Below are 27,649 nucleotides of genomic sequence, written 5' to 3'. Positions count from 1 at the left end.
AGTCTAAGAGAACAAGTTCTACGTTTCCAAAGCCATCGTTGTGGAAAGTACTGTCGTCGTAAATTCAGAAACAAGGACAAGTTCTACACCAAATGTCGTTTCAACTTTCCACGACCGGTGATTTCTAAAGGAAGAGTGAACAGTTTGATGTCTTCGCTGCGACATAATGTGACGAGGAAATCACCCAAGAATACATACAATTTGAAAAGGAACGAAGAGTCCAAGTACATCAATGACTACAACCCAGTGATTTTGTCCATGTGGAATGCTAACATGGATATACAGTTTGTGGCTGACAACTGTATGGCTGTGGCTCGGTATGTGACATCTTACATCACCAAAAAAGAAAAGACCGAACTGAAGGATATGTGGGAGGACATATCCCATGAAAAGAGCCTCAGCAAGAAGTTGTACAGTTTCAGTCTGAAGATGTTGTCGCATCGAGAAATCGGAGCTTACGAATGTTCTGATCGATTGTCTTCAGCAAGTCTCTATGCCAAATCCAGGAGTCTCGTTTGGGCGAGTCTTGGTCTTGCTGCAACGCGAAATCGAGTTCTAAAACCTGTCCGGGAAATTGAGTATTTGGCAGAAAAGGAACCAAACAGTACCGACATTTTGAAGACCAACATGTTGGATACATATTATCCAAATCGAAGCAGTCACCTCGAGAATGTTTGTCTATATGAGGTTCTCCAAAATTATATATTCAAGAGGAACATCAAAGAAGATATTGAGAAAGGAGTGTTTGCTGTAATTGGAAGTGAGGGATGCCTGGTCAAGCAAAGAAAATGCCAATTAGTAAACCATCGAAAATTGAGTGGTGAATCTCCAGAAAAAAAAGGAGTTTTTTTATTTAGCCCTTTTGCAACTTTTCAAGCCTTGGCGTGCAGAAGAGGAACTGCTTGGAGATTTCCTCTGTTACGAAGACTCTTTCAATGCAGCCAAGGAGTCCATAGAATGTCCTGCTTTTTCTAAATATCAAGAAATGCTAACTTTGGAAATTGAGCAGGAAGCAACGATTGCAGCCGAGATTGCCAGAGACAGTTCTCAGGACAGTCAGAGTTCTGTTTCATTGAGTCAAGATCCACTTGGAGGACCTATTATCGAAAATGAAGCTGCCACTGCTATGAATGAAGTAGAAAGAGCCATGGCACATGCTCAGGAGGATTCAGTTAACTTAGAAGACTTGGAAAAACAACTCAACGTTGAGCAGAGGAAAATATATGATGAAGTTACCAAGGAAATTGAGCACGGATTAAGTCATGAGAAGAACAAGTGCTCATGTACATAGTTGAAGCCTGTCCGACTGTACGTGAGTGGAGAAGCGGGAACTGGAAAAAGTTTCCTCATTAAAGCAATCTTGTTATTTGCAGGAAAGGACTGAGTCATCGCTGTCTTGTGTTGTCACCGCTCCTACTGGACTGGCAGCACATAACATTAAAGGTATTACTTTGCATCGTCTACTGATGCTGCCGGTGGAGCATGACAACAAATTACAATACAACAAGTTATCTGGAGATGCTTGCTGTGAAGTTTCAAGAGTCTTGAGGAAAATGAAACTACTTATCATTGACGAAGTAAGCATGGTTTCCAATGTCATGCTTGCCTTTGTGCATTTGAGAATGCAAGAAGTACTTAAAACTGAATATGATGTGTTATTTGGTGGGAAACACATCATTGTTTTCGGAGATCTTCTGCAGCTGACACCAGTAAAAGGTCAACCTGTGTTCAAAATACTCACGCATGAAGATACCAGGAAGTGCCTAGGGAGCATTGGCAACGTCAATATATGGTTAAACTTCAATTATGCAGAACTGCATCAAAATATGCGTCAGGCAAAGGATGAAGATTACAAGAATATTCTACAAGATATTAGAATTGGAAAAGTGACTGAGCATGGGAAAGAAGCTTTAAATGCACGATTACTGTCAAATTTATATCCCAAACAAGAGATTGTGCCTGAGAATATTTTTCAGAAAATTACTGAGAAGAAATCCGGGATATGTCTCATGCCAACTCTTGCAGAATGTGCCATCTTCAACAACAAAATGTTGAATTTAGAAAAGCAAGAGATTGTGAAACTTGAAGCTATCGACAAATTAGAGCATATGGGATCAACAATTATTTTGTCAGACAATTTGAAATCAAAATTGGATTCATTAGAGAAGACTATATCTAAAACAGCGGGTTTTGAAAAGACTTTGAATGTGTGTTTAAATTGCCGAATTATTTTGAGAAGGAATTTACATGTAGAAAGAGGTCTGGTAAATGGATCAATGGGTAATGTTGTTGATTTTGAGAAATACAGAAATAGAGATGGAATAGAATTTTTAAGAATTAAATTTGATGGCATTGAGGAAGTACAGCAAATTGGTCGTTGTTCTGCTAGGTTTTTGCTTGTTAAAGACTTATATGTTCGCCGTAAACAGTTTCCTGTTTGCTTGGCATATGCGGTGACAATCCATAAATCGCAAGGTTTAAGTGTAGACTGTGCATTGGTGAATATTGGCAGTTCTGTGTTCAAGGAGGGTATGGCATATGTGGCATTGTCACGAGTTAGAACTTTATCGGGATTGTACTTAATTGACTGTGATGTCACAAACATTTGTGCGGATCTAGATTGTGTTAAGGAATACAATAGGTTAAGAAGAGAGTATGCGCCACATTTGCCTCAATATCCTTTGTTTGAGAAACGTGTGGTAGGCCGCAAACGTAGAAATAGCAGTAATAGTAGGGAGGTTGTTGCAAAAAGACTAAAAGTCAATGAACCTAAAATTGTTAGCAGAAAGAAAGTGGATTCTGTTGAAGATGTTGTCGGTTTTCAATTTGAAAACAGTTCTGGTGTCAACTGCTATGCAAATGTAGTGGTTAATGTTCTCTTTTCACTAGAGAGTTTAAAAGAACAGATTCTGTTGAATTCTGAACAAATTTTATGCTGTTTGTTGAATTCTGTTTTCGAGAAATGTAGCACTGATCGAACAAAAGTAGAAAGTGTGTCTGAAGTTCGTTATCTGTTAGATGAATGTTCAGGTCAAACAGACTTCTCTGAAAATAATCAGCAAGATTGTCAGGAGTTTTTAATGTATATGCTTGATATATTGCAAGATGAGGGTGTAGATGTAGATCAACTGTTTGGGCTTTCTTATCAATGGCAGCATGACTGCGAGAATTGTAGGGTATCAAGTACTACTAGTGTAGACTCAGAAAGATTTATATATTTAACTTTGCCAGACAGTAAATCAGTCTCCTTTAATAAGCTAGTAAATGCAGCGGATCACAACATGGAGTGTAGCCAATGTAAATCTGAAATGATGTCAACATTACTTATACGTAGATATGGACAGTATGTCATTTTAATGATGCAACGATGTAGGCCTGATGGATCAAAATTGTCAACTTTAATACAAAATTTTGTGGCTTCTCAGCTTTCAATATCAGGAAGGACTTTTGTAACTGTAGCAATTATCTATCACGATGGTCCTTCAACAACTTCAGGACATTATACAGCTTATTTAAAGTCTCGAAACGGCTGGTCATTCTGCAATGATTCCGTTGTAAGTTTCAAAAAAAAATTGCTGTTTGACCTTAAAAATTCTTACCTGGTGTTTTTAAAACCAAAATTTTAAAGAAAGAATCTCGAGATTTCCTGTGAAGAATTGGAAAAGGTTCATCAAGTTGAGGGAATGTAAGTCTGCAATGCTGTCTAGATTATTGGTCCAAAACTTTTAATTATAATGTTATTTTGTAAAATCCGACTATATGAACCTGATGCAAGTAAGTCTGCTTCATAGTAAGCAGTATCAGTGTCATAGGAAAAGGAGAACATGAGTGACAAAGAAGGGTAAGATATTAGTAGTCCTGGATTGTGAAAGTTATCTTAAATGTTTTCTTTTTGAAAGTTGCGAATATAGAAAATGACGGGATTTGATTGGAAGAATTACAAGACTTGTGAATAGCTGCAACATGATTTGGCCAAGTGGAAACATGTGGTAGAATGTGAGAAGTCTTTTCTTGTATGTAGCATATTTTTCGAATCGTTGGAGGTTTTCTTTCAGAAAGTGGCGGGCTGACAATATTTATAGCACAACACAGTGGACGCTGTTCATAGGACATCCTTCGACGTCATTGAAAGTAAGTTAATTTTAAGGAGTTTTGAATTCAGATTTCTTATGTTGAATGGGTTTTTTAAACACAATCATTTTGATTGTGTTTTTTTTTCCCCGCTGTTACATGATGAATACCTTCAAGTCACTGATTTAAGTGAAATTTGATACATTCTGAGAACAGCAAAAATAAACCATTTAACATGTATAATTAATGTTTTGCTTTTTGTACTTATGATATACATTTAGAAATGTGAAGTAGATATGGAGAAACTGAGTCTTCTGTAAGTGTCAATTTTAATGCTCACAGTGCTGTACTTCTGGGTACTGTTTTTTTTTAAAAAAAAATGAATAGGCCTCACCTCAAAGAAAGCTGTTGAAAGCACACATCTTATTTGCATCCTGAAACAATCATTTAAAATGTTAGACACAATTTTATGATGGCTTTACATCTTTTTTGCGCTGCAATTGCATCACTATTGTGAGACATTAGCAGTGCAAAAAAAAGCACCATGTTCCAAAATAGGCCTCAGTTCATCAACATCAAGATACAGTTTCTTTAAAATATATATATTTAGGATTGTGTAGGGGACGTAGAGAAGCAGAGACTTCTGTAAATGTCCAAGTTGTTGAAAAACTGTTTGTTCTTGAACCTTTTCCCTTGTCTTTTCTAATTTTTAAATACATGTTTTAATATTTTTGGAAATGTTTGTTCTCTGTTTTACAGATTGAAAGTATGAAAAAATATTTTAAAAAGGTAACAAGAATTATAAGGTACATGTTTTCTACTCTTTTTACCCGCAATGCACTGCTGATGATGTCACTGACACTATTTCTCATTTACTCTCTATAGCTGTCTTTCTTTTTACATTATTCTCTGTTTACTTCCCTTATACTAACTCTTCTTTTTTTTAAAAAAATATTTTTTTGGTTCGCTTCCAGTTCGCGAACCGGTCAGCGAACTTGAAGCGAACCAAAAGAAATAGAGCTTGCCAGAGTGATAAACATTCTAGCAATTTTATTTGAAAGGGGAGGTAGTTCTGAAAAGAACTTTTTTTTTTTTGTTTTTGTTGTTTTATATATTTTTTTTTTCTGAACATTTTTTGATTTTTTTGTATTTTTAGAACAGTTTTATGTTTTTTTTGTGTTTTTTATGGAGGGGAAACAACAAAAAAACAGGCATTGAAAACGGCTCAACAGGAGCAAAAAAAAAATTACTGCTTGGGTGCATTAGGGCACTTATGGTTTTCGAACACCATATTAATCAAGTTGACGCTCATGTTCCCATACGACAACATAGCACCACAATATATACAAGTAAACCTCATATGTTTAAAATTGGGTTGAATGTTTGGCACAGTTTCCTGTGCCTCTCTTCCTGTCAAAGACATTGTTGAGGTAGATCTGGCAACAGGAGTTGTCGGGGGATTGTCTTGTAGGTCCCTTAACTCAGCCCGGCTGTAGTTTAAGGGATGCCACCTGGTCATATGTCGATGCATAGTATAGTTGCCCATACTATATTTTTTCTCTGTGCCTCTAGACAATCTGTAATCACAGATGAGGCAGGTGGCATATTTCGCGTTCACCTTCTTCTCCCCTGGAGGGATGGAAAAAAACTGCCAGATGAAACTGGTTTTTCTCTTAGAAACACGGGGCAACTCCGGGATAAATTGTTGTTGATCTGTATCCTCTTCTTCTTCTTCCTCCTCTTCCTCTTCTCTGTTGGAGGTAAATTGACTTGGTGGTCCTCTCTTCTTATGAGGAGGTGGAGGTGGTGGTGGGGGTGCACCAGCTGCAGCAAGTATGGAAGCCATTGTTGAACTCCAGGTAAATGGTCTTTCTCTCACCAAGATGAAAGTCAGAGTGAGGAAAGAAGGAGGGGTTTACATGATTTGGGAAAAGCAAAAGTTCTGAACCAATGAAAAGTGTTATTTTTAGGTCACATGACCTAGTCATACATCATTTGGAAACCAAAAGTGAAATGAACCAATGAAAAGTTTGATAAACAAGTCACATGACCTGTTCCGCTTACGTTACGCGGTCCGCGCCGCGTCTCGGATCGCTTCCGGTTAGCGGTCCGGAGCACTTCCGGGAGCGCTAACGCAGCGCGTCATTAGACGCATTACGCGACAACGTGATACGTCGCGCTTCCGCGACGCGTCACAGTTCCGCTAACGTAACGTTGACCGGTTCGCGGACTAGGTCGCGGCATCAAGATGAGCTAACGGAAAGCTTCCCGGTTCGCGAACTAGAAGCGAAGAAAAAAAATATTAAAAAAAAAATTATTAATAAACATCTAAAATATATTTTAAGATTTAAAGAAGAATACATTTTACAGCTACAGATGTTAGCTTTTAAAAAACCAATGAAATTCACAGAAAAAACCATAGGTTATAGACCATATATAGTTAGGAATTTGCATTTACAAAACCTTGAAAATTCAGTGAAAAAACCATAGGTTATAGACCATATATAGTTAGGGATTTGCATTTACAAAACCTTATTTTACTCGCATAAAACCATTGAAATTCCATATATAGTTAGTTGCGCTAACTATATATCGCGCACCCGCAATCCACTGCTGATGATGTCACATATTACATCATTCATGACATGGTCAGTGACATCACTGATGACATCACTGATGACATCTCAAATGACATCACTGATGACATCACTGATCACATCACTGATGATATCATTCATGTGATAATACGATGAACCTCTTCAGACTCTAATATAACCTTAGATACAATCAGTGTAAACAGACACTCAAAGACTGTCACTCATCCATGGAGTTACTCACACACCTAGTCAGTCATGCAAAGAATCAATCACACCTCCATTTCCTCAACTATACAGTTATACAAACTTTACTTATTCAAACATATACTAACACATATTTTCTCTCTTATACAATCCCTGATACAAGTTCACAATGATCCATACAGCCACTCACACATTCACTGGCTCTTATGCACAGTTATTTATATATGTCAACTCTCACATGTACTGTGTTTTTTACATATGTACTTACTTTGACATGTAGCACTGAGATATCCATTCACTCACCAATACACTCATGCACACAGTCAACCGCCCATACAGCTGTTTCCACATGCACTTTTGAAACCATACATCTAGTGAATCAACTGCTCACACATCTATGCACAGAGTCATACACCTCCCAGCCACCCATACACACACTCAGTCTCCCATACAAATACTTGGGCAACCAATCAATAACCCATATAGCTACTCATATAGCTACTTATCAACACATGCAACAGTTTACAGAACAACAGACATAATGATGCACAAATTAAGACAGTTTAGTCACTAACCCATGCACTCAGTGAGACATATTTAATCACTCACTCATACAGTCAGTCATGCACCTACTAAATCCTTCATCCAGACACTTATACATCCACTCATTCTTCAATATGTAAGACATATTTACACTTTACAGAAACATACAGTCACTGGATGTTGTCATAATAATAATAATAATAATACCGATATTTATATAGCGCGAACAGCTACCTCGCAAGGAGGTGTCCCGGCGCTGAGTGATCATTTTTCCAGGCAGAAAGGGCGGAAAAAGGGGAGGGAGTGTTTAGTTGTTCTGGGAAAAGAGCCAAGTCTTAAGCAGCCTCTTAAAACTGGCTTCCGTTGGAGCCGATTGGATGTTGGCCGGTAGGGCGTTCCAGAGTGTCGCCGTGCAGGCAGAGAAGGATCTGCCTCCGAGTCTGGCTCTCCTGGCGCGGGGGATAGAAAGCTGGTGTCGTGAATTAGAACGCAAGCATCTCTCCTGATAGTATCTGGGGAGTCTAAGCTTTAGGTAGTTGGGACAGGTCCCCTTTTGGGCTCTAAACGCCAGAGTTAGAGCTTTAAACTTAATTCTGCAGGCTACAGGGAGCCAATGCAGATCTCGCAAGTACGGAGAGACATGCTGTTTAAAAGGAATGTTTTTTAGTAGTCTCGCAGCCGCGTTCTGCACGATCTGCAATCGTTGCACCAGATATTTGGGAAGGCCAAGGTAGAGGCCGTTTGCGTAGTCCAGTCTAGAAGTGACTGTAGCATGGACCACCGTCTTGCGACAGTCTTCAGGTAGAAGGGACAGAAATTTGCGTAGGTTTCTTAGTTTATGGAGACAGCATGCAGAGACCTGCTGTATATGTGGAGAGAAGGAGAGACTCTCATCCCATCTTACTCCCAGATTTTTCGCATTGGTGCTGGGTAGAGGAGGGGAACCCATTTCGGAGGGCCACCACAGGCTTGGGGGGGGCCGAGTATGTTTGCCAAAGAAGATGACCTCCGTCTTACTCGCATTCAGTTTTAGTTTGTTTGTATTCATCCAATTGGCAACATCTCGCAAGCATCCCTTCATATTGCTGAAGGCTGCCTCTGAAACATCCGAGAAGGGGAAAATTAGTTGTGTGTCGTCGGCGTATGAAATCGCCTTGACGCCCCATTTAGCAATAAGAGAAAAGAGTGGAGCCAGATAGATATTAAAAAGTAATGGACTGAGGGCCGAGCCCTGAGGGACACCACACCAGAGGGGTTTGGGTTTTGAAGAAAGGGGGCCCAAGGCTACTTTCTGGGTACGATCAGTGAGATAAGACTGTAGCCAGCCCAGAGCTTTATCTTCCAGGCCTGTGCTTTTTAGCCTTAACAGTAGCCTCCCATGATCCACAGTATCAAAAGCGGCAGATAGATCCAGGAGCACCAACATAGCCGATGCTCCTGAATCTAAAGACCACCTGATCGCCTCAGCCACTTCTATCAGAGCGGTCTCGGTACTAAAGCCCGCCCTGAAACCTGACTGGGTTTCATGCAGTATGTCTCTTTCTTCTATGAACCTATTTAGTTGGCGTTGTATCAGTTTTTCAAGCATTTTGCCGGGGGCTGCCAACAGGGAGATTGGCCGGAGATTACTAAGATCATCCGGGGCACCGTTTGGTTTCTTTTTTAAAGGCAGGAGTGTGGCATGTTTCCAACAATCGGGGAATAGACCTGTTGCTATGGATGTGTTCCAGATGTGTAGCAGTGAGGTGGTAATTGAGTCCGACATCATTTTCCAGAGCTTGGGCGGGCATGGGTCATCAGGAGCCCCTGATTTACATTTTTGTAGTTCCCTTGTGGCCTCGGCGCGGGAAATAGGATGGAATTGAGCTAAGGCAGGGAGGGATGCCACATTATCATTTGTGTCGGACATGATTGTGGGTTCGGGACTGGTGAAGGTGTCGTAGACTTTCTCGATCTTTTTATCAAAAAAGACCGAGATGTCCTCGCAGAGTTTCTCCGACGGAGTCACTTCAGTTTCAATTGCCCGAGGTTTAAAGAAGGATTGAACAATTTAAAAAACTTCTTTACTAGATTGCTCAGCTTGCTGAATGGAAGTTGCAAAGAACAGTTGTTTTGCTTTTTTTATGGATTTGTGGAAAACACGCAGGGCTTCTTTGTAGCAAATTTTTGCTGATATGGAGTAGTTTGTTCGCCAGAGACGCTCTAGTTTTTTGCAATGACTTTTTTCAGCCAATAGCTCGGTCGAGAACCATGGGGCCGAAGGGGATTCTCTGCGTGATGTAGCGATTTTTGCAGGCGCGATGGTATCCAGTGTATTACCTATCCAGAGATTTAGAGCCACAGCGTCCGCGTTCACATCTAATGACAGAGTTGGAGTAGTGGCTGAGAGAGCAGGACAGAGAGTCTCTGCTGATATATTAGCCCAGTTTCTGCGAACATAGGATCGTCTCCCTTTTGTCTGGTGGTGGGAGGGGAGGGAGAGAGAAAAAGGGATTAAAAAGTGATCCGTCCAAAGCAATGGTTGTGCGGTTTTAGCTGAACAGTCTGGGATATTGGAAAATATCAGGTCCAACGTGTGGCCTGCCTTGTGCGTTGGTCCCGAGATAATTTGGAATAGGTTCGCCGCTTCCAGTGTAGAAATAAGTTGGGTGGCTAGAGGGCAGTCTGGACTGTCAATGTGAACGTTAAAATCGCCAACTGCAATAAAGTGGGGGTGAACTATTGAGCTTTGGACTATAAGGTCCATCAGTTCGGCGGTATAGTTGGTGTGGCAATCCGGAGGCCGATAGATAATCAGGCCGGCTAGGGACAAGTGGGGGTTTATTTGAAAGCAGAAATGAAGCCCCTCAATGCCTGGGATGGAGGTAGGCGTTGAGGATGACAGTGTGTATTTGTCTTTGAAAATAATCGCTACCCCACCGCCCTTTTTATCATTTTCTCTATTTGAGACGCTCATTTTGTAGCCTGGTGGGACAGCCAGTGAGATAGAAGCTACACTATCCACAGACAGCCATGTTTCTGTAAGAAATAGGGCGTCCCAATCGGAGTCCTCTAGTAGCAGCCAGATATCATCCGCATGCCTAGGGAGAGATCGGCAATTTAATAGGGCGGCTTTAATAGTGATATCAGGGTGGTTAATCGGGGAGCCTATTTTGGAATTTAAAACTGCTGTTTTAGGGGGGGGAACGTCACGAAGTGCCTTATAGCACACCGGACATGATCGCGGAGGTGTAACGTTGGCCAGGTCATGCCTGAGCGCATGACAGTGATTGTCTGTATTCAAAGCTAGTAATGCAGACCTGGACCAAACGATCCGCGTATCGTCCCTGCTTTTACCTACAGCATGGCTGACGCTGGTCGCGGTCCCGTCGCGGACGGGCGCAGACGGGCTTGCCTTAGGCGCGCCTTCGGCGCGCAAACGGCGCCCCCGCTGCGCCCGTCCGCTGCACTTCCGGAATATACACATATTTTATAGTCATCAGTGATGTCATCAGTGATGTCACTGACCATGTCATGAATGATGTAATATGTGACATCATCAGCAGTGGATTGCGGGTGCGCGATATATAGTTAGCGCAACTAACTATATATGGAATTTCAATGGTTTTATGCGAGTAAAATAAGGTTTTGTAAATGCAAATCCCTAACTATATATGGTCTATAACCTATGGTTTTTTCACTGAATTTTCAAGGTTTTGTAAATGCAAATTCCTAACTATATATGGTCTATAACCTATGGTTTTTTCTGTGAATATATATATATATATATATATATATATATATATATATATATATATATATATATATATATATATATATATATATATTCAATGAAAAAACCATAGGTTATAGACCATATATAGTTAGGAATTCGCATTTACAAAACCTTATTTTACTCGCACAAAACCATTGAAATTCCATATATAGTTAGTTGCACTAACTATATATCGCGCACCCGCAATCCACTGCTGATGATGTCACATATTACATCATTCATGACATGGTCAGTGACATCACTGATGACATCACTGATGACATCTCAAATGACATCACTGATGACATCACTGATGACAACATCCAGTGACTGTATGTTTCTGTAAAGTTAAAATATGTCTTACATATTGAAGAATGAGTGGATGTATAAGTGTCTGGATGAAGGATTTAGTAGGTGCATGACTGACTGTATGAGTGAGTGCATGGGTTAGTGACTAAACTGTCTTAATTTGTGCATCATTATGTTTGTTGTTCTGTAAACTGCTGCATGTGTTGATCAGTAGCTATATGAATAACTATATGGGTTATTGATTGGTTGTATGGGAGACTGAGTGTGTGTGTGGGTGGCCGGGAGGTGTATGACTCTATGCATAGATGTGTGAGCAGTTGATTCACTAGATGTATGGTTTCAAAAGTGCATGTGGAAACAGCTGTATGGGCGGTTGACTGTGTGCATGAGTGTATTGGTGAGTGAATGGATATCTCAGAGCAACATGTCAAAGTAAGTACATATGTAAAACACAGTACATGTGAGAGTTGACATATATAAATAACTGTGCATAAGAGCCAGTGAATGTGTGAGTGGCTGTATGGATCATTGTGAACTTGTATCAGGGATTGTATAAGAGAGTAAATATGTGTTAGTATATGTTTGAATAAGTAAAGTTTGTATAACTGTATAGTTGAGGAAATGGAGGTGTGATTGATTCTTTGCATGACTGACTAGGTGTGTGAGTAACTGCATGGATGAGTGACAGTCTGTGAGTGTCTGTTTACACTGATTGTATCTAAGGTTATATTAGAGTCTGAAGAGGTTCATCGTATTATCACATGAATGATATCATCAGTGATGTGATCAGTAATGTCAAATGAGATGTCATCAGTGATGTCATCAGTGATGTCATCAGTGATGTCATTTGAGATGTCATCAGTGATGTCATCAGTGATGTCACTGACCATGTCATGAATGATGTAATATGTGACATCATCAGCAGTGGATTGCGGGTGCGCGATATATAGTTAGTGCAACTAACTATATATGGAATTTCAATGGTTTTGTGCGAGTAAAATAAGGTTTTGTAAATGCGAATTCCTAACTATATATGGTCTATAACCTATGGTTTTTTCATTGAATTTCAATGGTTTTTTAAATGCAAATTTCTAACTATATATGGTCTATAACCTATGGTTTTTTCAGTGAATTTCATTGGTTTTTTAAAAGCTAACATCTGTAGCTGTAAAATGTATTATTCTTTAAATCCCAAAATATATATAGATATTTATTGATAATTTTTTTTTAATATTTTTTTCTTCGCTTCTAGTTCGCGAACCGGGAAGCTTTCCGTTAGCTCATCTTGATGCCGCGATCTAGTCCGCGAACCGGTCAACGTTACGTTAGCGGAACAGTGACGCGTCGCGGAAGCGCGACATATCACGTTATCGCGTAATGCGTCTAATGACGCATCGCGTTAGCGCTCCCGGAAGTGCTCCGGACCGCGAACCGGAAGCGATCTGGGACGCGGCGCGCGCCGCGTAACGTAAGCGGAACAGGTCATGTGACTTGTTTATCAAACTTCTCATTGGTTCATTTCACTTTTGGTTTCCAAATGATGTATGACTAGGTCATGTGACCTAAAAATAACACTTTTCATTGGCTCAGAACTTTTGTTTTCCCCAAATCATGTAAACCCCTCCTTATTTCCTCACTCTGACTTTCATCTTGGTGAGAGAAAGACCATTTATCTGAAGATCCACAATGGCTTCCATTCTTGCTGCAGCTGGTGCACCCCCACCACCACCTCCACCTCCTCATAAGAAGAGAGGACCACCTAGTCAAATTATGACTAACAGAGAGGAGGAAGATGAGGAAGAAGAAGAAGAGGAGAGAGAGGAACAACAATTTGTTGATGAGTTGCCCCGGGTTTCTAAACGAAAATCCAGTTTCATCTGGCAGTTTTTCACCATCCCTCCTGGAACAAAGAAAGTGAATGCAAAATATGCCACCTGCCTCATCTGTGACTACAGATTGTCGAGAGGCACAGAAAAGAAGTACAGTATGGGGAACTATACAATGCATCGTCACATGAGCAGGTGGCATCCCTTGAACTACAGCCGGGCTGAGTTAAGGGATCTTGTAGACAATCCGACGGCAACTCCTGTGGCAAGATCTACATCCACATTGTCTTTGACGGGAAGAGAGGCACAAGAGACTGTGCCAAACATCCAACCTAACTTCCAGCACATAAAGTTATCTTGTGTTTACTGTGGTGAAATGCTGTCATATGGCAACATGAGTGTCAACCTCATGAACATTGCATATGAAAATCATAAATGCCCTAATGCACCCAAAAAGTAATTTTCTTTTTTTTGCTCCAGTTGAGCCGTTTTGAAAGCCTGTTTTTTGTTGTCTCCCCTCCATAAAAAAAACAAAAAAAACATAAAACAGTTCTAAAAATACAAAAAAATCAAAAAATGTTCAAAAAATAAAAAAAAAATATAAAACAACAAAAACAAAAAAAAACAGTTCTTTTCAGAACTACCTCCCCTTTCAAACAAAATTGCTAGAATGTTTATCACTCTGGCAAGCTCTATTTCTTTTGGTTCGTTTCAAGTTCGCTGACCGGTTCGCGAACTTTAAGCGAACTAAAAAAATATTTTTTTAAAAAAAAGAAGAGTTAGTATAAGGGAAGTAATCAGAGAATAATGTAAAAAGAAAGACAGCTAGAGAGAGTAAATGAGAGATAGTGTCAATGACATCATCAGCAGTGCATTGCGGGTAAAAAGAGTGGAAAACATTTACCTTATAATTCTTGTTACCTTTTTTAAATATTTTTTCATACTTTCAATCTGTAAAACAAAGAACAAACATTTCAAAAAATATTAAAACATGTATTTAAAAATTAGAAAAGACAAGGGAAAAGGTTCAAAAACAAACAGTTTTTCAACAACTTTGACATTTACAGAAGTCTCTGCTTCTCTACGTCCCCTACACAATCCTAAAGATATATATTCGAAAGAAACTGTATCTTGATGTTGCTGAACTGAGGCCTATTTTGGAACATGATGTTTTTCTTGCACTGCTAATGTCTCACAATAGTGATGCAATAGCAGCGCAAAAAAGATGTAAAGCCATAATAAAATTGTGTCTAACATTGTAAATGATTGTTTTAGGATGCAAATAAGATGTGTGCTTTCAAGAGCTTTCTTTGAGGTGAGGCCTCTTTTTTTTATAAAAACAAAAACACTACCCAGAAGTACAGCACTCTAAGCATTAAAATTGATATTTACAGAACTCAGCTTACCCATATGTACCACACATTTCTAAATGTATATCATAAGGACAAAAAGCATAACATTAATTATACATGTTAAATGGTTTATTTTTGCTGTTCTCAGAATGTATCAAATTTCACTTAAATCAGTGACTTGAAGGTATTCATCATGTAACAGCAGGGAAAAAAAAACACAATCAAAATGACTGTGTTTAAAAAACCCATACAACCTAAGAAATCTAATTTCAAAACTTCTTAAAATTAACTTACTTTCAATGACGTCAAACGATCTCCTATAAACAGCATCCACTCTGTTGTGCTTTAAATATTTTCAGCCCGCCACTTTCTGAAAGAAAACCTCCATCGATACGTGAAATATGTTACATAGAAAAAAAACTTCTCTCATTATATCACATGTTTCCACTAGGCCAAATCATGTTGCCGCGATTCGCAAGTCTTGTAATTCTTCCAATCAAATCCCGACATTTTCTATTTTCGCAACTTTCAAAAATAAAATATTTGAGATTATTTTCACAATCCTGGACTACTAATATCTTACTCTTCTTTGTCACTCATGTTCTCCTTTTCCTATGACACTGATACTGCTTACTATGAAGCAGACTTACTTGCATCAGGTTTATATAGTTGGATTTTTAATCGAGACAGCATTGCAGACTTACATTCCCTCTACTTAAAATTTTGGTTTTAAAAACACCAGGTAAGAATTTTTAAGGTCAAACGGCAATTTTTTTTTGAAAGTTACAACAGAATCATTACAGAATGACCAGCCGTTTCCAGACTTTAAGTAAGCTGTATAATGTCCTGATGTTGTTGATGGACCATCGTGATAGATAATTGCTACAGTAACAAAAGTCCTCCCTGATATTGACAGCTGAGAAGCCACAAAATGTTTTATTAAAGTTGACAATTTTGATCCATCAGGCCTACATCGTTGCATCATTAAAATGACATACTGGCCATATCTACGTATAAATAATGTTGACATCATATCACATTTACATTGGCTACACTCCATGTTGTGATCCACTGCATTTACTAGCTTATTAAAGGACACTGATTTACTGTCTGGCAAAGTTAAATATATAAATCTTTCTGAGTCTACACTAGTAGTACTTGATACCATACAGTTCTCGCAGTCATGCTGCCATTGATAAGAAAGCCCAAACAGGTGATCTACATCTACACCCTCATCTTGCAATATATCAAGCATATACATTAAAAACTCCTGACAATCTTGCTGATTATTTTCAGAGAAGTCTGTTTGACCTGAACATTCATCTAACAGATAACGAACTTCAGACACACTTTCTACTTTTGTACGATCAGTGCTACATTTCTCTAACACAGAATTCAACAAGCAGCATAAACTTTGTTCTGAATTGAACACAATCTGTTCTTTTAAACTCTCTAGTGAAAAGAGAACATTAACAACGACATTTGCATAGCAGTTGACACCAGAACTGTTTTCAAATTGAAAACCAACAATCTCTTCAACAGTATCCACTTTCTTTCTGCTAACAACTTTCGGTTCATTGACTTTTAGTCTTTTTGCAACAACCTCCCTACTATTACTGCTATTTCTACGTTTCCGGCCTACCACACGTTTCTCAAACAAAGGATATTGAGGCAAATGTGGCGCATACTCTCTTCTTAACCTATTGTATTCCTTAACACAATCTAGATCCGCACAAATGTTTGTGACATCACAGTCAATCAAGTACAATCCCGATAAAGTTCTAACTCGTGACAATGCCACATATGCCATACCCTCCTTGAACACTGAACTGCCAATATTCACCAATGCACAGTCTACACTTAAACCTTGCGATTTATGGATTGTCACCGCATATGCCAAGCAAACAGGAAACTGTTTACGGCGAACATATAAGTCTTTAACAAGCAAAAACCTAGCAGAACAACGAGCAATTATCTGTACTTCCTCAATGCCATCAAATTTAATTCTTAAAAATTCTATTCCATCTCTATTTCTGTATTTCTCAAAATCAACAACATTACCCATTGATCCATTTACCAGACCTCTTTCTACATGTAAATTCCGTCTCAAAATGATTCGGCAATTTAAACACACATTCAGAGTCTTTTCAAAACCCGCTGTCTTAGATATAGTCTTCTCTAATGAATCCAATTTTGATTTCAAATTATCTGACAAAATAATTGTTGATCCCATATGCTCTAATTTGTCGATAGCTTCCAGTTTCACAATGTCTTGCTTTTCTAAATTCAACATTTTGTTGTTGAAGATGGCACATTCTGCAAGAGTTGGCATGAGACATATCCCGGATTTCTTCTCAGTAATTTTCTGAAAAATATTCTCAGGCACAATCTCTTGTTTGGGATACAAATTTGACAGTAACCGTGCATTTAAAGCTTCTTTCCCATGCTCGGTCACTTTTCCAATTCTAATATCTTGTAGAATATTCTTGTAATCTTCATCCTTTGCCTGACGCATATTTTGATGCAGTTCTGCATAATTGAAGTTTAACCATATATTGACGTTGCCAATGCTCCCTAGGCACTTCCTGGTATCTTCATGCGTGAGTATTTTGAACACAGGTTGACCTTTTACTGGTGTCAGCTGTAGAAGATCTCCGAAAACAATAATGTGTTTCCCACCAAATAAGACATCATATTCAGTTTTAAGTACTTCTTGCATTCTCAAATGCACAAAGGCAAGCATGACATTGGAAACCATGCTTACTTCGTCAATGATAAGTAGTTTCATTTTCCTCAAGACTCTTGAAACTTCACAGCAAGCATCTCCAGATAACTTGTTGTATTGTAATTTGTTGTCATGCTCCACCGGCAGCATCAATAGACGATGCAAAGTAATACCTTTAATATTATGTGCTGCCAGTCCAGTAGGAGCGGTGACAACACAAGACAGCGATGACTCAGTCCTTTCCTGCAAATAACAAGAGATTGCTTTAATGAGGAAACTTTTTCCAGTTCCCGCTTCTCCACTCACGTACAGTCGGACAGGCTTCAACGACGTACACGAGCACTCTTTCTTCTCATGACTTAATCCGTGCTCAATTTCCTTGGTAACTTCATCATATATTTTCCTCTGCTCAACGTTGAGTTGTTTTTCCAAGTCTTGTAAGTTAACTGAATCCTCCTGAGCATGTGCCATGGCTCTTTCTACTTCATTCATAGCAGTGGCAGCTTCATTTTCGATAATAGGTCCTCCAAGTGGATCTTGACTCAATGAAACAGAACTCTGACTGTCCTGAGAACTGTCTCTGGCAATCTCGGCTGCAATCGTTGCTTCCTGCTCAATTTCCAAAGTTAGCATTTCTTGATATTTAGAAAAAGCAGGACATTCTATGGACTCCTTGGCTGCATTGAAAGAGTCTTCGTAACAGAGGAAATCTCCAAGCAGTTCCTCTTCTGCACGCCAAGGCTTGAAAAGTTGCAAAAGTGCTAAATAGAAAAACTCCTTTTTTTCTGGAGATTCGCCACTTAATTTTCGATGGTTTACTAATTGGCATTTTCTTTGCTTGACCAGGCATCCCTCACTTCCAATTACAGCATACACTCCTTTCTCAATATCTTCTTTGATGTTCCTCTTGAATATATAATTTTGGAGAACCTCATATAGACAAACATTCTCAAGGTGACTGCTTCGATTTGGATAATATGTATCCAACATGTTGGTCTTCAAAATGTCGGTACTGTTTGGTTCCTTTTCTGCCAAATACTCAATTTCCCGAACAGGTTTTAGAACTCGATTTCGCGTTGCAGCAAGACCAAGACTCGCCCAAACGAGACTCCTGGATTTGGCATAGAGACTTGCTGAAGACAATCGATCAGAACATTCGTAAGCTCCGATTTCTCGATGTGACAACATCTTCAGACTGAAACTGTACAACTTCTTGCTGAGGCTCTTTTCATGGGAAATGTCCGCCCACATATCCTTCAGTTCGGTCTTTTCTTTTTTGGTGATGTAAGATGTCACATACCGAGCCACAGCCATACAGTTGTCAGCCACAAACTGTATATCCATGTTGGCATTCCACATGGACAAAATCACTGGGTTGTAGTCATTGATGTACTTGGACTCTTCGTTCCTTTTCAAATTGTATGTATTCTTGGGTGATTTCCTCGTCACATTATGTCGCAGCGAAGACATCAAACTGTTCACTCTTCCTTTAGAAATCACCGGTCGTGGAAAGTTGAAACGACATTTGGTGTAGAACTTGTCCTTGTTTCTGAATTTACGACGACAGTACTTCCCACAACGATGGCTTTGGAAACGTAGAACTTGTTCTCTTAGACTTTTCTTCTCCGTTGCGTTTGGAACAGCACACGTAGAATACTGTTCGATGAAATTCATCACTAAGTCATCCGGATCTGTTCCAAATTTAGGTGCATCCTTGATCCACAGCAACATATGTATATGAGGGGCACCTCTTGCTTGATACTCCTTTCTCCAGAAGAAATCCAACACCTCTCCAAGAGGTGGATTCTTTTTATTTGTGATGAAAGACATCATAGCTTCAAATCTATGATTGAAGTACCTGCATACATTCACAGGATCCAAAGAACACAGTTCTCCAGGTGTCTTGAATTCAATGTTTTCAATATTTCCATTTGCCTCTCGTAGAAATTCAAGTAAGTCATCCCAGCCATACTCAGCACAGCTCAGAGTGAGGAACCATGTCGGAGTTCCTAAGTTCCTCAGCATACATTTTAAATCACCATGACGACGGTACCAGTACTCATTAGTACCACGCTGACACGCCATGAGATTAATTAAGTGAGAATCCAAAATACTGTCTTGGACATTGACTTTATGCATAAAGTCACTTGCCGAGATGTTTCGCATCTGTATACCACTTTTTAAGATGTGGTTCACTGCATATGAAAGTCCAGACAGATCGCTTTCAAACAGGAGATGAAACAAATAGGGAATGCATTGCCGAAACCTAAGATCTTCTGCATACAATCGTAAAGTCCGGTATTCAGACGCAGGAATTTCACGAGGTCGCTCATCATATCTTCCTCCTTGACCTGTGGGAAATAGCTGTGGGAAACACCGAGCTTCCAAACTTTCCTCCCAAACACTAATGGGACTCCCTTTGGCTTGTTTCATTTGAAACAACTCAATAGCATTCCCCATGACTTCCTTGGAATGCAAAGGATGAACACTATAATGTTCATATATTTCTTCACTTTTAGAGGCCTCTACTTTCTCAATTTGGCCAGCACACAAATCGCTATCCTCTTCATCACTTACTTCCTCTTCTGCAACATATACATTCTTATAGTACTTATTATTTTTCTTCAAATACACTGTTGCCTTTTTGACTTTCCTAACATCCACTAAATCTTGCCATATTTTCTTATTCTTTGTCGGAACCCCATTAACCAAGATAACCAGAGGTTCCTCTTCCACTTTTTCTATTCCAATTGTGTTAATGTTTTTGTTCAAATCTAGAGGCAAATAAACAACTCTTCCCTTTAATCCTCTCTGTAAATCTGCTGGAGGCAACTTCCCTGTCTTTGGCTCCATTCTTACAATAGCCTGAAAGGGATGGATACTTTGAATCAAAATAGATTCATAAGTATTTAAATCCTTAAATTCAGAAGGAATCTCAACCAATTCCAGATTATTATGAACTGCCCTAGCAGGCATCTGGTTTTGGTTTAATTTATTACAACAATAAGTACACACACGTTGATCCGATCCCAAATCAAAATAATTTTCTACCATCAAGTATGTGGCTAAATCCTTCCATTCACTATTATTTTCCCTTTCACTTTTTGCATATAAATCCACTACCTTAGTCTGATTCTTATAATAAGTGCGTCGACAACATACACAAGTGAAATTAGGCCTCTCACTTGATTTCATCTGAAACGTGGCAATTTCCTTCTGAAAATTATCTGTACTGGAAACCTGTACATTATCTTCCACATTACCCTCTACTTCAGGGTCAATTTGAACATTCTCATCTTTACTACCAAAGTAACAAAACTCAATTTCTTCACAAAGATTCTTCACATCTATTTCAGAACCATGCAAAAGAGCAGCACATAACTGTTTAAGCATAATTGCTGGACTCTTAGCATAATACAACATTCTCACTAATTTTCTCACTTTATTATGATGCACTGCTAGCATCCTGAAATGATGAAAAACACTCTGGCATACTCTCCTGGAAAGACAAGCCAGTGAATGACCACGCAAACCTGTCATTTGTCTCACTCTGCAAGGATCTAAATCTTGCAACAACTTCATTTTCTGCTTCAAACTTTTCTTATTAAATGTCCGTATAAAATCACAAAGCAAATTGATGGAAACCTGTCGCACGCTGCAAATAGAACTACACTTCCAAATGTACACAGGACCCTTAGGACGTCTTCCTAAAACCTCATCACTTAGCGCCTCTTCTGTCTCTGTTGTCACAAGTTGTTCTTTTTCAACTGGACAACCATCCTTCACTTCATAAGCTCGACCACTGATGTCAACTGCATGCACCAAATCATTATCCTGAAAATAAGTCTCCTCATTAAAAAATGCCTCAGAACTTGAACTATGCATCCATTCTCCAGAAAAAACTTCACAAAAGTTAGTACGATTTACTACTCTCTTCCATCTACTTTTTGTTTTGAAATCAGAAATTACCTTGCTTAGTTTCCTAATTCTATTGATTACCAAAATAAACAACTTTCGCTTGATTTCAAAAGCATGATCAATAATTTTCTCTACATTTTTCTTTTTCCTATAAAATGCCGCTTTCTGTTGGCCTTTCTTTTTAATATTTTTCAATAAATTAACTAATATCCTATTACGGAACATTCGTTGTCGAATGTCCCTAAACTGTTGTTTCCTTCTACTATCATGCACAGAGTTATCTCTTCCTCTACCAGTAACATTTGTGATGTGTCTCTCCTTTCCATTTAAATTACTTTTCTTTTTGTGAACAGACACATTTTTTTGAGCAAAATTTTTTTTACTACAAATATTTCTTAAGAATGATTTCGTGCTCTTACCCGGACCTTTCTTGGTGTTTTGACAAGTATTTGGGGAAGAGGACTGCTGCAATAAAACATCATCCTGCTGTCTTTGACGTTTTCTAGCCTTTCGTATTCGACTTCTGGAAGGCATTTTCCAAACTATGAAAGAATCTGCAGTTGAATCTGTGAAAAAATATAATATAAAATGTTATTAACCACTATTACCAAACAGTAAATAAATAACAGTCATCTAAAACTTAATGCCGTACTAATTATTTAACATAGCAAATATTTTCCACCAGCACTGCATCACAAAAATGACACTCAATGGTACAAAACAGGCATACAACACTCATAAATCACTCCCTAATATTTTAAATCATTAATTCAGGATGACGATAAGATGTAGCCTATCTAAAGGTTTGTTTAGGCCCAGATCTTTGGACTGGGGTGAATGTGTGTCATTGATCCACATTCAGTCCATCACCTGTTTTGTTTATTTGAGGTGAGGCCAACACATGGTTGCAGATAAGATTTTCACTGAAAAAAAACCAAGGTAAAAAAACATGTGAAGGCCTACCAATGAAGTAAATCATTAAATGAAAACCAATACATTTCTGGAAATATGCACTACTAGTGCTTCATAAGATGTTTTGGGTCATATTTATAAGTTATTTGAGTATCTAGTATGCTATTTTACATTCTTCATGGTGCAAATTTATTGTAAATACGCTCCCACCTGCGGTTGGCAAATTTAGATTTTGATTATGGGAGTTAGATAGGCATGTTAATAATTTCCCAAAAATGGTATATAACCCCAAACAACCTTTGTAGCAAATGCTCTTAGCCATGTTATCCACCTCCCATTGGATAACATGGCTAAGAAGTGCTTGCAAATGTGATAAAAAAAGGCCTGCAATGCATGAATATCGCAGAAAAATCAGCGATATTCATGCATTTTCCAGCAAATGCTCTTAGCCATGTTATCCACTTCCTATTAAATAACATGGCTAAGAACTGCTCAGGGCACCATGAGGAACGCTTTCCATTTAAAAAGGGAAAAATAACATCAAAGACACTAAAATGCCTTCTAAATATGAACCCAAACAACCTATGAAGCAATGTGGAAAAAACTGCCGCAATGCATGAATATAGCAGAAAAATCAGCGATATTCATGCATTTTCCAGCAAATGCTCTTAGCCATGTTATCCACTTCCAATTAAATAACATGGCTAAGAACTGCTCAGGGCCCCATGAGGAACGCTTTCCATTTAAAAAGGGAAAAATAACATCAAAGACACTAAAATGCCTTCTAAATATGAACCCAAACAACCTATGAAGCAATGTGAAAAAAAACGGCCACAATGCATGAATATAGCAAAAAAATCAGCGATATTCATGCATTTTCCAGCAAATGCTCTTAGCCATGTTATCCACTTCCTATTAAATAACATGGCTAAGAACTGCTCAGGGCCCCATGAGGAACGCTTTCCATTTAAAAAGGGAAAAATAACATCAAAGACACTAAAATGCCTTCTAAATATGAACCCAAACAACCTATGAAGCAATGTGAAAAAAAACGGCCACAATCCATGAATATAGCAGAAAAATCAGCGATATTCATGCATTTTCCAGCAAATGCTCTTAGCCATGTTATCCACTTCCTATTAAATAACATGGCTAAGAACTGCTCAGGGCCCCATGAGGAACGCTTTCCATTTAAAAAGGGAAAAATAACATCAAAGACACTAAAATGCCTTCTAAATATGACCCCAAACAACCTATGAAGCTCTAACAGTACATATCCTGAAATTTAATTCATTTCAAAATTCGTTTTTAAACACAGCATATAAATCAATTGTATACCTGCATTCATGAAGAAATAACTAAAAATGTCCTTGAGACACATGAAAGTGTTTTCTGGAATGCCCTAGCACCATTTTTGGGACACTATTAACATGGCTAGGTAACTCCCATAATCAAAATCTAAATTTGCCAAGCACAAGTGGGAGCGTATTTACAAGACACTTGCCCCATGAGGAACACTTTACATTTTAAAAGGCGAACATAACATCTTAGACACTCAAATACCTTATAAATATGGCCCAAAACAACCTATGAAGCTCTAGCAGTAAATATCCAGAAATGTAATTGATTTCTGAAATCGTTTTTAAAAGCAACATATCTGTTTCAGCTTACATAACAGACCATGAAATGGCCTCCATGTATTACAATATCTTGTGTTACTGCATGCCAGAATGTTACACCAAATATGCAATTATAATTTCTCTATGAAACTAATTCTATTAGTATATAACTAGAGACAAAACCACATTTTAAAAACACAGCTTTCTTCATCATTTTCTCCTTAAATCATACTATTCTCTATCTAAATTAAATAAATCTTTTCTCACCTTAGCAAATATTTTTTGAGTTTTGAAAACAGTCTCAGAAATACACCAAATTGTCTTCAGCAGAAGAAAAAGGATGCACTCCAAAGGCTGCAGCTATTGAAAGCACAGAAATACAGATATTCTTTTCACATATCTCTCATATTAGCCAATCATACCTCTTCCCTCACTTTTTTCAAATCAAAACCCTTCCCCCCTCTGCCCTGTCTGCCTTGTTTCCATAGCAACCACCTCCTGGAAGACCTCTCATGTTTGCAAATTCACACAACAATGTTTCAATTGAACTCTGAACTCTCAGTGCACCTGCGTATCCAGTGCAATTTTTCATTAATTGTTTCTTCCTTGACCATTCAAATTACATCTTCCAAAGAACACATCCATGCACCCTAACTTTCTGTTTTCAGAAATGGAAATGCACCAATCACTGCTAATGAATCATTAGCATTGTAAATCCACAGTTTTTTTTCTTTAGAAACTCCTACTGTTTCAACTGCCCTTTCATTACCACACTTCATCTGACTGCAGAACAACCTTCTTCCACCATGTTTAACGTCTGGATTGTTGGACATAGTTACATCCACTGGGCTCAAAGGTATGCTGAGAGCAGAAATTTACACAACCTCAATTTACAAGATGTGGAAATTAACTGGTTGGGCCAAAGAGGATTAAAATGTCACCAATTGATACCATTGGTGAAAACCTTTATGCATTTGCCAAAACCTGACCTGTTAATAGTGCACTGTGGAGGTAATGATTTGGGCACTTTGACAGGGGTAGGTCTGGAAATGCTTTTAAAGGACACCTTGGAGCAATTAATGGCACTTTTTCCTCAAACTGCCTTGGTATATTCCAATATATGCCAAAGACAGAAATGGAGGTGGTCCAACCAATTTTGTCCACAAATTGAGAAAGCGAGGAAGCATGTAAACAAATCTGTTTCAGCTTACATGAGAGACCATGGAATGGGCTCTCTGTACAACAATAACTTGCGTTACTACATGCAAGATATCTACAGAGGAGATGGAGTTCACTTCTCAGATGAGGGCAACAGAATTTTCATTCTGAATTTAAGACTGTGCATTGGTACCTACTTATAAGTACCTAAATGTACCATAAACCCAAAAGCTCTTCTCAGAGCTACCCTACATCTGATCACTCACAATTATTATTTTTCTCTAACTTTTTTCACTAATTTTCCACAAAATTCGCTCCCCGGAGCGCTACCCGGTTCGCTAACCGAAAGCTAACCTCGCGGAATTTTTTTAAAAAAAGTTTTTTTTTCCGCACATATAAGCCTCCTCAGCCACGCTCAGAAAACCTAGGGGGTCAAGATAAGTCTACCATGACCCCTTCTACCCATTCTAAACATTATTTGCCCTCCATCTTGTATCTTAATGCGAACGAAACACAAAATGGTGGACTCCCGTGACGCTTAAGGTTCGCTAACCGGGCAGCTTCCCGGAAAGCGGTCCTAAAAAAAGGCGGGAAAGTAATTTACAGAAAAACGACTAGAGACACTCTCACCAAATATAGATTAGCTCATACTACATAACAATCCCTTCCATTCTCACAAATTTCATTGAAATTCCATTTAGCCATTTAGCCTGTAGACCTCTCCAAGTACCGTGAGGTAAATTACTTCACAAAACACATCTGAATTGTTGGAATTGACAACCAATGAAAATGTTACTTTCATTTTCTACTTTTATTACCTGACATTTAATTGGTTATATACCTGTATATATATAAAGGGAGAGAAGGAAACACAGCCATTTTGACTACTACTTCTTGTTGTACCTCCTATTTCAATAGCTTCAAAAAACTTCAACTTCTTTGTGAAGGTAAGTTATAATTTAATATATTGTGCACTATGACTTAATATAGTAGACTTTTTCTGCTAGATATACACTATCCCTCTGTAGTAGTAATGTATTTAGATAGACTTCTCTGTTATAGTTATCAATGGAGTAAGGCTTGTCTTGGTTAAATCACATACACTTTTTTATAGTCCTATTTCCACTCTCATACTATACACTGCCAAAAGATAAATTCACTGATAAAAACTGCCTATCTAAAATTAATCCCAACAGTGCCCTATCTCTACTAATATATATTTTTTTAATCCAAATTTCAGGCAAAATGGAAGGCGAGCAGCAAGTTTCTTTTGAGATGGACCTGGAAGAGAGCAGCCAGGAATTAATAGAACCAATTGACATGGAATTTATGGATGAAAGCTTGGATAATGAACTGCTGCAATGTGTCCAAGCAGTAGATCTCCTCCTTGCAAATGAGGACATTTTGCAACCTCACAGATTGCAAACAATATTTCAAGAAAATAATGACATTTCAGACACTGAAATGTTAGAAAGTTTAATAAATTATGAAAAAGAATCAAAATAAAAAAAACACTTTAAAAAAAAAGAAAACAAAAAAAAACAAGAAAAACAACAAACAATTAACATACAGTATTAGAAAAGTCTTTCATTCTTTTATCCATAAAGTTCGCTGCCCAGAAAGCTATCCGGTTCGCGAACTTGGCGCTTACCACGCAAAAAAAAATTTTTTTTTTTGGACCCTCCTAGGCCCTTTTAAAACCTCCACATAAAACCTAGGGGGTCAACGAGGATCTACTATGCCCCCTTATGGTAATTTCCCCCTTTGTTTTGGCCTCCTCTTGTCTCTCGATCCTACCGAGAGACAAGATGGCGGCCGCTCCGGACTGTTTAGAATGTTGACAGACACCGGAGGGCCAATCAGCTTCTCATCGCAAAGTTCCGTTACGCGAAAGGTTCGCTAACCGGATAGCTGCCCGGAGCGCTGTTACAGATATATATCTTGATTTAAACGTTAATTTCTCAAAATCCACTGAAGCACATATATTGAGACCTAGCAAAGGCACATCGGGCTAACGGGAAAAAATCCTAACTATATATACCGCCAGTAGGTAATATATAGTTAGGATTTTTTCCCTATGGGATTTCTGAAAATTCTATGTCTAATAACTTTGGCGTTTGTGGACGGAATCGGCTGAAATTTTCAGGAAAATGGCACATTCCGTTTCTGAGCAGCTCCTGGAAATTTGGGGGGGTTCGTCAAGGGGGGGCCGAGAAAAAAGGGGGGTCCTAAAACGCGTTTTTCCCATGTTAATTTCCATAGGGCGGTTGGACTCACTTTTAGCCCGAACGGCTGAATGGATTTCCACGAAACTTGGCAAAATTGTAGGGACTGTTAGCCCGGTGTGCCTTTGCTAGGTCTCAATATATGTGCTTCAGTGGATTTTGAGAAATTAACGTTTAAATCAAGATATATATCTGTAACAGCGCTCCGGGCAGCGATCCGGTTAGCGAACTTTTCGCGTATCGGAACTTTGCGATGCGAAGCTGATTGGCCCTCCGGTGTCTGTCAACATTCTAAACAGTCCGGAGCGGCCGCCATCTTGTCTCTCGGTAGGATCGAGAGACAAGAGGAGGCCAAAACAAAGGGGGAAATGAAGGAAAGGGGGCAAGGTAGACCCCTTCTGACCCCCTAGGATTGATGAGGGGGATATTATAGAGC

This window comes from Lissotriton vulgaris, chromosome 2_1 (genome assembly GCF_964263255.1).
Source record: "Lissotriton vulgaris chromosome 2_1, aLisVul1.2, whole genome shotgun sequence".
Taxonomy (NCBI): domain Eukaryota; kingdom Metazoa; phylum Chordata; class Amphibia; order Caudata; family Salamandridae; genus Lissotriton; species Lissotriton vulgaris.
This window is presented reverse-complemented; position numbering follows the sequence as displayed.